Consider the following 14035-nt stretch of genomic DNA (forward strand, 5'->3'; position numbering starts at 1 on the left):
GGCCTCCCAACGTGGAAGGGGTGCCCGTCGAACCATGACCCCCCTGATGTTCCGGATCCTGGCGGTGGCATATCCGGAGTTGGATGGGCGCTTGAGGGCATCACAGCAGCCACAAGGGGGATAGTACAGTCTCATTCAGCTGACTCTGCGCGCTTTACGAGGTGTCTGGGTGGGGGATGTGGGCTGTGGGTTTCCCTAGGCCAGTGCGAACTTGCCAGGGTAGGTCCATTGTTAGGCCGGATCTGTGGCACTCCAACCACAATAGTGGTAGTGGCCATCTAAAACTAGTCAGGCTCCTGTGGGTTACAGGGGTGCAGCAAATGGGGTTAGGCATAGTCCCCCATAGGCAGGTGATTTTCCTACGAACTGTTAGTGCATGGCCTAGTGCATAGGGCAGCTCAGTGTGTGTTGTGTCCGCCAACTGTAGTGGTGTTGCTGGCATTGCCCATGTGTCTCCTCTGTCTTTCCCCCCTTTTTGTTTTGTCACCCTGTCCTTGTGTTTAGCATCATCTGGTGGAGGAGCAGTGGCACCGGAGCAAGAGGGAGCTGCAACCCACATGGCCCAGGAGCGTGAATGTAAGGAGTCTGAAGGCACCAGTGGGACGGAGGGCGAGGGGAGCTCCACGACGGGGACAGGAGGGGACACAAGGAACAGCGACTCCTCCTCTGATGGGAGCTCCCTTGCGGTGGCGGGCACCTCTGTGCCCACCGCAACAACAGGTACAGCCGCCATCCCCCCTACCAGCACCACCCTCCCAGCAGCTACTCGGCGTGGTTCCTGCGCCCGCTCACCAAGGAGGGTGGGCATCTCCTTTGCTCCAGGCACATCAGGCCCAGCCCCAGTCTGCCTTGCTGGCCTCAGTGAGGAGGCTATTGACCTCCTGAGATCCCTCACTGTTGGGCAGTCAACCATTCTGAATGCCATCCAGGGTGTCGAGAGGCATTTGCAGCAAACAAATGCATACCTGGAGGGCATTCATTCTGGTGTGGCGGCCAAACAGAGAGCATTTCAGGCTCTGGCCTCAGCACTGATGGCAGCCATTGTCCCTATGTCCAGCCTCCCCCCTTCAACTTCCACTACCCAGACCCAATCCCCTCTACCTCAGCCTATCCCCAGCACACCATCAGACCAGCATGCACACACAACAACACACAAAAGTGGCCCAGGCAAACATAAGCACCACACATCCCACAGGCACTCACACAAGCACCATACCCATGCAGACACAACAACGTCCACTGCCTCCACTGTGTCCCCCTCCTCCACCTCCCTCCCAGTCTTATCTCCACTCACACCTGCATGCACTACATCCTCAGCCACTACCTCCATTACCAACACGCCCATCACCACACACCGCTCATGTGCAATCACAACCCCCACTACCATGCACACGTCCCCTGTGTCCTCTCCCAGTATGTCTGTGAACCCTCCTCCGAAAGTACACAAATGCAGGCACACACCCACTCAACAGCCATCCACCTCACAACAGCCTCCAGCCCATGCACCTTCACCCAAGCTCAGCAGACGTACACCTCCTACAACCACTACCTCTTCCTCCACTCCCAAACCCCCTCCATCTTCCTGTCCCAGTGTGTCTAAAAAAAACTTTTCCTAGCTTCCATTGACCTCTTCCCTACACCCCACCGTCCTTCCTCTAGGACTAGGATGTCCAAATCCCAGCCCAGCCAAAAAAAAACACATCCAGTGTGGTCCCTGCAAGTCCAGGAACAGCAAAGGCGCCACCCTTCAGGGCTGCCAGAGTGCCACCTAGTGAGGCCAAGGACCACCCTAATCCGCCACCTGCCAGCATTGACATCCAAGGTGGGGAAGGGACACAAGGGCAAAGGGAAGTCATCTCAGGGCACGGAGCATCTGGGTGAGGGACTGGTGTCACCCCCTCTGCAGGAGAAACCAGCAACCTGTACGGCGGTGGCCACCGCCGCAACGACTGTCACCTGCACTGCCACCTGCATGTCTGCTGCCTCTACTACAGTCACCAGCATCATCCCCAGTGGGCAGCCTTCCGAGACTGCAGGAGACGGCCTGGTGTCTCCCTCCACAAGTACTGACACCTGCACCACCGCCAGCATCTCTGCCGCAGACACCGCCGCATCCACCCCCGCAGACCCCGCTCTGCCACCACCACCCGTCCCGCTACGTGCCCAGCCAGTGCCACTACAGTGGACATTAGCAGAATCCCCAGTGGGCAGCTGGCCGAGGCTCCTGGAGACGTCCTGGCTCCTGCACACACTACATGAGGCACCACAACCAGCACTGGCACTACCAGCAGTTGGCAGGCTAAGTCGCCGCACGGTGGAGTGTGTGTCTGCACCCATGGAGTATCATGCTACCTGTTCCCTGGAAATCTCGTGGCTCAGACACCCAGGTGAGCGAATGGGAACTGCCACACCCCAGGTGCAGCATCACTGGGCACCAAGGCCCCTCCACAACCAGTAGAGGACAGCATCCACTCACCCAGTCCTTGGCAGGATGAAGCACTCTGGGCACCAAGCCCCCTTCAGAACCAGTGGAGAACAGCATCCACTAACCCAGTCCTTGGCAGGATGAAGCACTCTGGGCACCAAGCCCCCTCCAGAACCAGTGGAGAACAGCATCCACTCACCCAGTACTTGGCAGGATGTAGCACTCTGGGTACCAAGTCCCCTCCAGAACCAGTGGAGAAAAGCATCCACTTGAGAGACTGTGGCCTTGCACTCCCCATGAGCAAGCAGTGGGCAACCCACCCACTTGAGAGACTGTGGCTTTGCACTCCCCAGGGGCAAGCAGTGGGCAACCTACCCACTTGAGAGACTGTGGCTTTGCACTCCCCAGGAGCAGGCAGTGGGCATGGAGCCCCCTCGAGGAGCAGTGGTGTCGTCCCATCATCCGTCTGAGGTGACCCCCCTCCTCTTCCACCTGAGGTGCTTGTGTTTTTTTCGACCTGATGCCCCTGCATTTTTCTCTCCATTTTGAGGCAGGTGTCATGTGTGAGCTTGGCCCATGCTTTTTGGGACCACTGGTCCACGAACATTTGATGGAACAGTGTATGGACTTGTGTACTTGCTGTAAATATTTGCATATACTGATCATTTCAAGTTATCTTGCCCTATCTGTATTTTCGATTATTACACTTGTTGCGTTCTTCCAGGAGGAAGAGTAATGTTGTTGGATCTGTGTGTGTGTATGGTGTTGGGAGTGAGGGTGGGGGTGGGGGTGTTGCGTGTGTGTGTCACTCTCTTTTTCCTTCCCCCTCCCCTGTGTGCTGGTGCAGTACTCACCGTGGTCGTCGCCGCCGTCTTTGGTGCTCATGGTAGATGAGGAGGTAGAACAGCTTGGGCAGCACCTGTAGTTCGGGCTCCATGACGTCCTGGTTCTTCGTTGAGTGTGGAAAGGTGAGTGGTTTCCCTTCCAAGTCCTGTTTCCGCCATGCTTTTGATGTCGCTGGTACCACCCCGGAAAAGGTGGTGGATTGGCCTGTTGTAATACTGTGGGCGGTACATTGTCTTCCACCTGTCTGTTGGCGGTTACCGCAGCGGTGTTTGTTGCTACCGCCGTGGCGGTCGAAGTGTTAAAGTGGCTGTCTATGTTGGCGGTTTCTGCCATGGTCGTGATCCCATTTTTTTTTACCGCCGGCCTGTTGGCGGTATTACCGCCGCTTTAACACCGAACCCCAGGGTTGTTATGAGGGCCATAATATTTAAATGTCAGTCTAATTTAATTAATATAACACTGGTCTCTATGGGTTATTAGATAAATTCTCTATCTGCATTGTTTTGTGTGGGAGTGTGTTGGAACCCTCGTGTTTGGCCATGTGTGGTTGGGCTGGACTACATTTGAACCTGTTTTGACATCTTTATGGCTGTAGTAACTTTTGAAGTGTATTTTGTGAATTGCAATTATCTTACTCTTAAATACGTTTTTATTTTCTATCAGCATGTCCCCTCCCCAAACCTCCTTAAGCCCCTCCCATTTAGAAGCAATTATTACCCATTATTCCATCCACTCCCTCCCGCAATTACAACTAATTTGTATGTCTACATGTGTTAAGATCTGTGTGGAGATTTTCAACACTGTGGTGGCGATCCAAGCGCAAACGTGATAGAAGAGGCGGAGGCCAAGGTCTCCAGTCGGAGATTTGTGAACTGCATTTTGTTGTATGTAAGTGGTTATACTATAGAACTGCTTTATGCTGTGTGTGAATTGGGCCCAAAGCTTTTATAGTTAATGAGGACCATGCAAAGAGGAGGCACAATACCAAGCTCTATTTCAAGAGTATAAAATACCTTTCATCTCCGATTCAGAAAACTTTGGGCCTGTTTTAATTCTTGGAAGGCGGTCCGTTTCTCAGACAGGGTGATGAAGTAAATTACTCCATCGCCCTGATGGAGGTGCCATGTGCCAAATTAGGAAATGTTCGCTCCCGCAGCAGACATTTCTAGCATTGGCAGGAAATGCCATCTCCGAGGTTCTTGTCAATGCATTGTAAGTGTGATGGACGCTCAGTCAACAAGATGGGGCCTCAGGGCAAACTTACAATGTGCTTTTTATATTCTCAAAAAGAAAAGCCCAAAGTCGGATTTCCTTTTTGTAAAAAATAATAATAATTATGCCCCCCCTTGCCCTGGGAGTTTCCTTCCCATGACGAGGGGGGCACTGAGCACTTTTTAATGCCTCTTATCGGCAGGTTTTTTCTGGTGGTGAAGAGCACTGAAAATTGTCTGCATGTCTGCTAATCTAAATTAAGCGTGTGGATATACAGCCACACCTCCGACAGCCCCTACTCCGTTGGGCTGACAGATGAGTTTGGCCATGGCGGAGATGGAGTCAAACCTATGGTCCGCTCGATTCTAAATCCAGCATGCAGACCATAAGGTTGGCAGAGAGGGAAGTCTGTCGCCATTGAGACTGCATGCCCTCTCCGCCAACTTTTAAATCAGGCCCTTTTGTTTCAAAACAAAAGTAAAATAAACCCATATTTCACCATGGACTGTCCAAAGGGTTCAGGCCGAGACAGCCTCATTCATATCTGTGAGACAGTGAGACCTGATCTCCTGCTAGTCACATTGTGCCACCAGTATGCAAACGGGAATGTTAGAGTTTAATCTGCACTATGTAGAAAGTGATAGCTCTTAAGGATGGTGTAATGGACTAATAAGTATGAGGTGCAACTTTAATGCAAAGTACTGTCAGAAACGTGATGGGTCTTCAACTTCCATCAGTTAACTAAACACATAATAAGAAGAAGTGGAATCTACACATCTGCGTGTAAACCCTCTAAGTACAACCCCTAAGTAAATCTGAATTACATACTGCATGCACAAAGTTTTAAAAAAACTTTTAACAATCGTACGCCATGAGATCTTACATACATTGATCATAAACAATGTTTATTAAACAAACCCATGGCTATGCAATTACTAGGTTAGCATGCAACATCCATGGAAGAACCAACCAAATAAATGATGCGTGCTAAACACTAGTGCTTGTTCCCAGAAATGCATTCAACTATCTTCAGTGGCCTTCCAAGTTTACAGCAAGGTCTTGAAATGACACTGGATGAGATGATTATTAAGGGTTAGGATGGCCCAAGAACTTGCGCTTGTGGACATCATTAACAAATGTAAATAGCATGAACGACTCCTGCTTGGACTTCATTTTAATGTAAACCAGAACTCTTGTTCCTCTTTCAACTGGGTACTTGTACTGATGTATGTTTATTGTGATTTCTTGTGTAACTTATAAGGAACTGGTGTGTCCAGGCCACGTGGTAGCAGTCTATGTCCCATATCCCAATGCATCTTCTTCGATTACAGGGAATAACAGGGCATTTTAGTTTTCCTTTGTTACTGTAGGGAGACAGATCAGTTGTACCAATAGCGTAAAGATTTTTCTTTCCACAGGTATAACTTCCTAGAGCTCTTATTCCTGATGGCTGCTTTGTGCCATCTCAAAAGATTCACCTACTCGCCAGAGGGTGTACTGTGAATGCATGGAAAAGCACTAGTCAACCTCCCTGTCTCCTTTCCGATGGGTATCTGTCCGCAATAAAAGTCCCCATTGGCTAATGGGATCACTAACCAACTCCTCAGTACCTCTCCCTCGGGGCGAGCTTGCTACCCTCTACATTGTACCTCAGGCTTGCGTACCAGGTTATCACCCAGAGCCTGCACTGTGAGTAGAAGTCAAGATAAGCACAGTTATGGCTATTGGTAAAGTGGAGGTATTTTATTCACCCATCTGTTGTGTGTCTCTAAGCTGAGAGCCCCTCTCCCCCTCCTACTGTATAATGAAGTCTACAGAAAAAGCTTCTTGCCAGATATGGTCCAGAGTGAGTGCTTTGCATGTTTATGGTTTTTAGGATGAGAACAGATCTGTTCTTGCTTTTTTATGGCAGATTTCTGGAACTGGACAAAAAAAAGTAGAAATGTTCTACTTTGGCACATACCCACAAGGGGCAGGAAAGGTCCTTTTTGCCCACAGACCAAACAGAAATTGTAATTGCACTTATACTGGGCTTATAAATGTGTCTCAATCTTTGTTCAAACAGTAGAAATACAAATATTGTTCATAAATCATCAAGTTATAGGGGATTCATTGGTAGCATCATTATTACTTTTCATGATTCATAGTGCACATGCCGGTAATTAATTTGTGATTCATCTATTTGTGACATAGGGGGTCATTCCGACTCCCGCCCGCCGCGGTCACCGCGCGGCCGGCGGGAGCCGCCAGAATACCGTTCCGCGGTCGAAAGACCGCGGCGGTAATTCTGACTTTCCCGCTGGGCTGGCGGGCGGCCGCCTTCAGGCCGCCCGCCAGCCCAGCGGGAAAGAGGCTTCCACGATGAAGCCAGCTCGGAATCGAGCCGGCGGAGTGGAAGCTGTGCGACGGGTGCAGTTGCACCCGTCGCGTATTTCACTGTCTGCGCAGCAGACAGTGAAATACATTTAGGGGCCCTCTTACGGGGGCCCCGCGACCCCCCCTACCGCCATCCGGTTCCCGGCGGGAGAACCGCCGGGAACTGGATGGCGGTAGGGGGGGTCGGAATCCCCTCGGCGGCGCAGCTAGCTGCGCCGCCTTGGAGGATTCCAATGGGCGGCGGTACACTGGCGGGAGACCGCCAGTGTTGCCGGTCCGACCGCGGCTTTACCGCCGCGGTCGGAATGCCCATTGGAGCACCGCCGGCTTGTCGGCGGTGCTCCCGCGGTCCACCAACCCGGCGGTCATTGACCGCCGCGGTTGGAATGAGGGCCATAGTCCTTTTATGCCTCCTGGTTTATTGAGAAATAATCACAATCATTTTGAGGGTGAACCCTCAAAGTCACTAAATGAACCTGAGCTTAACCTTCTGGTAGCTATGGCACAGAGCAAAGAGCCGTAACTTAGGGGAATGTGTAAAACATTTTTGCAGTATGAAAAAGTGGCAAAGTCAAAATGCAAAACAATAAAGATCCCTAACGGAATTGGAAAAATAGGGTAACATTTAATTAATAAAGTGACAAAAATCCAAAAAAGGGAACAAAGATATGGAGTTTTACATTTTTAAGTAAAAAATGTGCAAAAAATGATAGTCACTGGCTGTGTTAGAGCAGGTTCTAAGCACGGTGTTAGGCTGACCATGATGGAGTACGGGTCAGATACACAAACTAGGTTTTATCCTTGTAAATGAATTTACCTTCTGACATTGTACTTTAGGTCCCAATCCACCACAGGACTACTTTTCTAAAATCTAAATCTAAAAGGAGGCACTTAGAAAGCCCCGCAGGGTAACAGGCAGAGGTCAACAGTGGGGTCCAGGCCAGGTCCAGTTGCCACTAGGCAGCTGGGCACTTCCAGGAAAAGGCCTCTTGCAGCTTGTTGTCTTCCTATAACCCTTGGGGTCTACGTCTTTGTCCTGGGTACAGGAAGGAGCAGACCCAGTCCTTCAGGGCTCCTCTTTAGTCACAGTGTGGGTCCAGCCATCTTCTGACCTTGAGGTACCCAGTGTATCCACAAAAAACCCAGAGACAGAAGTCTTGTAGGACAAAAGCAGAGTCCTTCACCAGCTAGGCAGTGGATCCACAAAATCTGTCCAGGCAACCTCATCCTGTTGTCTTCCCTTCCAAGTGTGCCCAAGTGAGCCCAGCAGACCTGTAAAGCAGGATCTGACGCACACACAGCATTTGACACTACAGTATCAAAAAGCATCTCCACAGCCCTATTCTGCTTGTTCTGTGGAGCTCAGAGGAATCGTCTCTGCCCATAAAGGTCAACCTATTGTGTGCTCGAAGACTTTCACACCTATTCACGGCTAATTACTGAGTGGTAGGAGCTGGAACAGCCGAGTTATAAAGCCATGGAAAATATAGGGTCCAGCAAAAGTGGAAAAATCCTGGGTGACAACGCAGAAAAGAGGGAAATCCTCAACCAACACAAATCATCTAGCACAAAAAAAACTGTCTCCCACATATTTGTGTGGTGATTACAACATATTTTATATATTAAAACATCTGTACATAATCTGACTGATTTAGAGGCAAGCATCAACTGCAAACTCCTTTGTACTGAAATTACCTTTCCCTAACCAGGGTTTCAAATTGTAAGACCTATTAGGGGAACAGTTGAAACATTAAATTGTGCTGCTGGAAGTTAAAAAAATATCTTGCTAGATACCCATTTTTGCCCATCCTTTCCTGCTACCGCAACTGAAGCAGTAACTTGATCACCCACCGCTATTTGGGAGTCAACACACTGATTTAAAAAGGACACTCATAAACATTCCAATGCTGCGCAACGAGAAAAATAATTAGAGGTAACATTGCTTGTGAGTATAGAAGAGTTCAATTGTTGCTGCTAGTCTTATTTCCCTTCACCTTAGGACCCTGGTTACTCTGCCAGATTTTTGTTACATATCACCTGTGCTTCAGTATCACTGGAAATGACAACCCCCATCAATCCCAGATGCTCTAAAAAGCAACCCTTGTGCATCCCAAATACACTGCGAAAACCTACTAAACGTCTTCAAAGCTAAATACAGGAGACTATTCACTGCACACCTGACCTACTTCCATTATCTCCATATTCTGCAATTTTGCTGTCTTTAAGGACCACACGTTTGTTGTCTTGAAACCCCAAAAGACTAACAACATGGTCAGCCTGGCTGGCAAAACAGGTGGCCAACTCCCAGGTGGATCAATGCTCAGCTGTATGACTTAAACAATTGCCCCCCTCCCCTCTGCATTAGGCACAACTAACATGATAATTATCTACCTCAGTTCAAGAATAGTACCTGACCCATGTCCATGTCATTATCATACCATGTCTGGAAAGCAGATCCCAAAATCCTTGCAGGTTACAGATCCACAACTAAGATCTTTCCTCAGCAAGATCCTGCAAAGGAAAGGGATAAGAAAGCTATAAAAGCAAGAACTTCACCATCCAAGATGTGCACCAGGCATCAAAACAACCATAGCCAACATAAATGAGGTGGTCCTCCTCTCAATGGAAGAACATAAGAAAACAGCCTTTATACTGATTGACCTGTTTGTGACCTATGACACCTCTGGCCACACAAGTTTGTTAGACAGGCTAGAAAGATGGGCAGCAATAACAGGTTTCAATGTACCCTGGACCCGGGGCCTGCTATTCAACTGCACCCAAAAAATCAAGATTGAAACAGCTGAATCTCCCATTCAGAAAGTTCAGGGTGACATCCCTCACGATTCTTCCCTCTCTTTAGTCTTGTGTAATGTCTACATATGTCCCATGGCAGAACATCTTGAGCAGCATCAAGTCAACTTTCAGATATATGTAGACGATAACCAAATTAATTGTGGGCTACATAATAGCCCAAATAAAATCATCACTGTAACAAGGTGGCAGTATTATGTTGTATGATTGGGAAGTCTTACCATGGAATACTAGCACATTACCCAGTAGTGGACCTCGGGTTCATACCAGTAAACCTCAGCTCAGTCCTGGTAATGTGGCAAAGAGCAGTCAGGCTACTTAGAGGAACATGTGTAACGCATTTCACAATACCAACATGCATGAAAGGTAAATGGCCCGACTCAAAATAAATCTGACACCAATTAAGAAGAAAATGACATTTTAAGGGGAATTTAGACACCAAAACAAATATTTTAAGTAACACACAACCGAAGTTGTGAATTTTAGAAGTTTTGGAAAATAGGGTATTTTCACTGTTTAAATGGTTCCCATTGAAGAAAATTGAGAAAATCAAAGTGTGTACTCGGGCACTTGCAGGGTGAGCTCCGGAAAACCCATCTGGACATAAGGTTCTGCGGGGCCCTAGACCAAGAGTCAACAGTCAGTTTCTTATTACCTTGCCCAGGGAGTCCGGGTGTAGAGGTGCTTTGGCTGTCCTTGGTGTTGACAGGGTCCGCGACTGCTGACACGTTTGCACCACTTGGCAAATGGGTACTTGGGGGTGGAGACACGCTCTACCTTTTGGATGTAGGGGTCTTTGGGGGGGGGACAAGAGCAGGAATGAACAGTTGGAACTTCGCCACCACGTCCGGTGGCTCCAGGTGCCGAGGTGGCTTCAAGCTGTCAATCACGGGAGCTGGTCACGCTGAAACTGCTTTGCTGCTCCTCTCAAGGTCACTCTCTTCAGGATGCAGAACCACGGGAGAAGTCTCTATCCTGGGGGTCTGCTCTGGAGTCTGTGAGTCCGCGTGGCCGTCAGTTTCCGGATTGGCAACAGACACGCCTTTGTAGCTGTAAAAGTGGTCCGCTGGTGCTGCGATGGCTGGGGGTCATCTGTCAGGGAGTAGAGGCTTGACACTTGGCAGAGACCTCACTCCCACTCTTTGGATGCAGGACACCAAGTTATCTTAGGCTCACTCACACAGAGCTTTTCGGGTCGCAGTTCTTCGACTTCAGCATACCGTTTACTCCTGCAGTCTATAGGGGACTGATGCCACCAGTCAGGAGAGCCTTTCTTGGCTTCTCGGTGTCCACTGGGGTCCCTCTTGCTGGGACTAATGAGCTTTCGCCCTGGGCACTCGTCAGTCACTCAGTTCCAGTGGTGGTCTCCTTAGGTCACTTGTGTCCTCTGTTCGAGCTGCGGCTGAAGTCCAAGTCCTGTTGTTGGTGACGACATCTTCTCTGTGCCTCTTCTTCTTTCCATTAAGAACTAAGGTTCTGGTGCCAGGGGACCTTAAATCCTGGTTTTAGGGGGTGTTAAGGGTGAGGGGGAACAGTGGCCAATGGTCCCCATGGCTAAGCCGCCCCTGTAGTGACCAATTCCTGTGGGAGTGGGTCACTTTCCTACTCAGTATCCACAAAACCTAAGCGTTGCCAAGATGGTAGAACTCTCTCTCAGCTGTACAAACCTCCTAGCCCACCTAAAGGTATGACTAGCCTTTTGGAGGTGTACGCCTCCTGCACAGCTAATTTCCCACCTGTTGTGCCGGACAAGGCGGGTAGGGCTTTGCCCTCGGGTGGGGGGCAAGTAATTACATTACAAGGGCGCTTGGAGCCTTTGAGGCTCACCGCCTTGATTATCTTTTCACACTAGCCAGCCTGGGAGGGAGGAGATGTGACCTCCTGCCTGCCCGGGCCTTTTGACTCCATCCTGTGGAAGTGCTTTCACAACTAGCAGGAGGCAGACTCTTGTCTATGGTAGCAGAGGTTTGAGAGAGCCTGGCAAAACATCAGAGTGCTTGGTAACGTCCAAGGATGCTACCAGGGCACATGCTAGTTAATCCTGAGCATGGGCATTATGGTCTGGGTCAAAAAGCAAGATGTTTGATACCAAACATGGGGGAAATCAGACGGACCATTACGGAGCTGGACATCTGGAAACTGTTCAGATGCCCGTCTATGGACTTCCAGTTACTCGTGGTAGCATTACATTTTAAATACTATCACGGGGTCATTTATGCTCATGCCTATATGTCCTCACTCATAATACAGTGCACCCTGCCTCCTGGGCTATAAGAGGCCTGCCATATGGGTGACTGACCAGTACTATGGTCTATAAAGGGACCCAGCCTGCACCTGGTGTGGGAAGAGTCACTCTCAAGCAGCAGGCTGCTCATGCAGGCTGACATGGCAGCTCTGCAGTCTCACTTTTACTCGGGTCACATAGGGTGGCACAATCAGTTCTGCAGCCCTGGTGACCCCTTTACCACCATTGCCCTGGGTCCCATGGGTACCAATTAGGAGGGACTTACAGGGGGTGGTAAAGTCCTTGCCAACTGGCCTATGCAATTTGACATACAGTTTGAGGGAAAGAGCATCAGTACTGAGGTCTGGCTAGCAGGCCTCAGTACCCTAACAGGTCACAAACAACAGCATATGGCAGCAAACATTGGGGGAGGGGGCTTCCAAAAAGGGCACTTTAGAACAATCACCATTACCTAATGCCTGGACCACTTTGTCTGGTGGCTGAAAGAGAGACATTTATGCATGAAGCCCATGTCATTACCATTCAATTGGCTTGCAAGTGTCAGGGCCCTCGTCCCATTATCAGAATACTAATCGAAATGGAGCAGTCATTCTTTCCACCTGTCAATACAATTATTAAAGAGATCAATATTCAACTATTTTAAAACTTATTATATAATTGTTTAAATCAATAAACATAAAAATAAACATGTGATTTGTTTATTGCAGGCAGAAAGCAAATAATCTGTAAGTAAACAATTACATCAAGAAGTAACAATATTGTGAGTGAGTTAAGATATTTGATTATTATTTGAGGTGGACAGGAATAATCACAACTCTTGTCAGAGCGAACCTTTCATCTCACTAAATTAACCTGATCTCAACTGCTAGTAGCAACAGCACAGAGAAGACAGGCTTAACTCAGGGCAATGCGTAAACTGTTTATGCAGAACCAAAACAGCAATAGAGTCAAAACACCAACAAATAAAAATCCTAAACTGAATTAGAAAAATAGACCTAAATTTAGTAAAATGACACCTTAACAACAAAAATCTGATAAGGGGAACCGGAGATATATTTTTTAAAGTTTTAATTAGAAAAAACACCAAAAAGTGCAAAGTGCCAATGATAGACCTAGTACCCAAATAGCCTAAATACCCCAGGACCTTAGGGGAGGGCACCTAGAGGCTCTCAGAGTCTCAGGCAGGGACCAACAAAAAAGTGCAGTGCAGGTCCAGTTGTATCCAGTCAGCTGGGCAGTTTAGAAAAAGGCCTCTTGAAACATGTGCCCCTGTAGCCACAGAAGAGGCCAGCCAACTGACCACTGAAGTCCACTTCTTTATCCTGGGTACAAAAGGGAGCAGATCCGGTGCTTCAGAGCTCCTCTCAGGTCACAGAGAGCAGGTCCAGTCCTCATTTGCTCTTCCGGTCAAGAAAGTGATTGGATGTGGTGCCTTTATGTGGGGCATTTATTCCTGGCACTATTTAGTAGGTCAGTATAAGTCCTGAGCACTCCCTAACCAAAGGGGTAAAAGTTCCTATGGACACCCCAACTAACCTTTTCAGTAGTGCCTGTTTGCCTTGCTTCAAATAGGCCCAAAATGCTATGCGTCGGGGCGTTTTCCACATAGAAAAAATCTTTAGTCATACTAAACTGGGGCTCTGAGGGTTGTGGGTGTGTAGGGGAGTGAACTATGGTAATTACTAGTGTGCTTCCATATCTAATATCAAAATCCAATTCGAGTCAGGCCCTTTACCCACACAGAACTAGGAGAAATAAGTCTGGTAGGGCAAAGGCAGGACCATATAGCACCAACGCACAAGAATTGTTGTGGTGCCCCGCGGTGTAGGGTGTTGGCTCTCACTGCCATCTCTATGCCACTGATCGCCTCCCTCATCAGTGTTTGGTGCAGTCTTCTCTATTAGGTAGCCATACAGCACCAAATCTGTTTCTGTGCAACAGCCAATCAGGCAATGGAGGGGAGATCCTCCCTCAGCGGCAGTTTCAGGAGGAAGACATCAGGGTACTCTGTGCTCACACTGCCTAATTATAATCAAAATCACTCTCACCACATATCAGTGCTGCTCGTAGTGCTCCTGAGGCAGGGAGAAAGCTGGATTATTGTGAATTGTACTGCACTT

The 14035-nt window shown here is 48.7% G+C and overlaps 1 long non-coding RNA gene across 1 annotated transcript in view; it reads right to left on the minus strand.

The window, feature by feature from the left end:
• Positions 1-12522, minus strand: part of LOC138282859 (uncharacterized) — a 68226-nt gene extending 55704 nt beyond the window's left edge. The window contains exons 1-2 of the long non-coding RNA XR_011201014.1: positions 12435-12522; positions 9298-9370 (exon numbers count right to left, since the gene is read on the minus strand). This is a non-coding gene — a long non-coding RNA (uncharacterized lncRNA). The remainder of the gene's footprint in view (positions 1-9297; positions 9371-12434) is intronic.
• Positions 12523-14035: the final 1513 nt, after the last annotated feature.

The sequence above is a fragment of the Pleurodeles waltl genome, chromosome 2_2, assembly GCF_031143425.1.
Source record: "Pleurodeles waltl isolate 20211129_DDA chromosome 2_2, aPleWal1.hap1.20221129, whole genome shotgun sequence".
Taxonomy (NCBI): Eukaryota; Metazoa; Chordata; class Amphibia; order Caudata; family Salamandridae; genus Pleurodeles; species Pleurodeles waltl.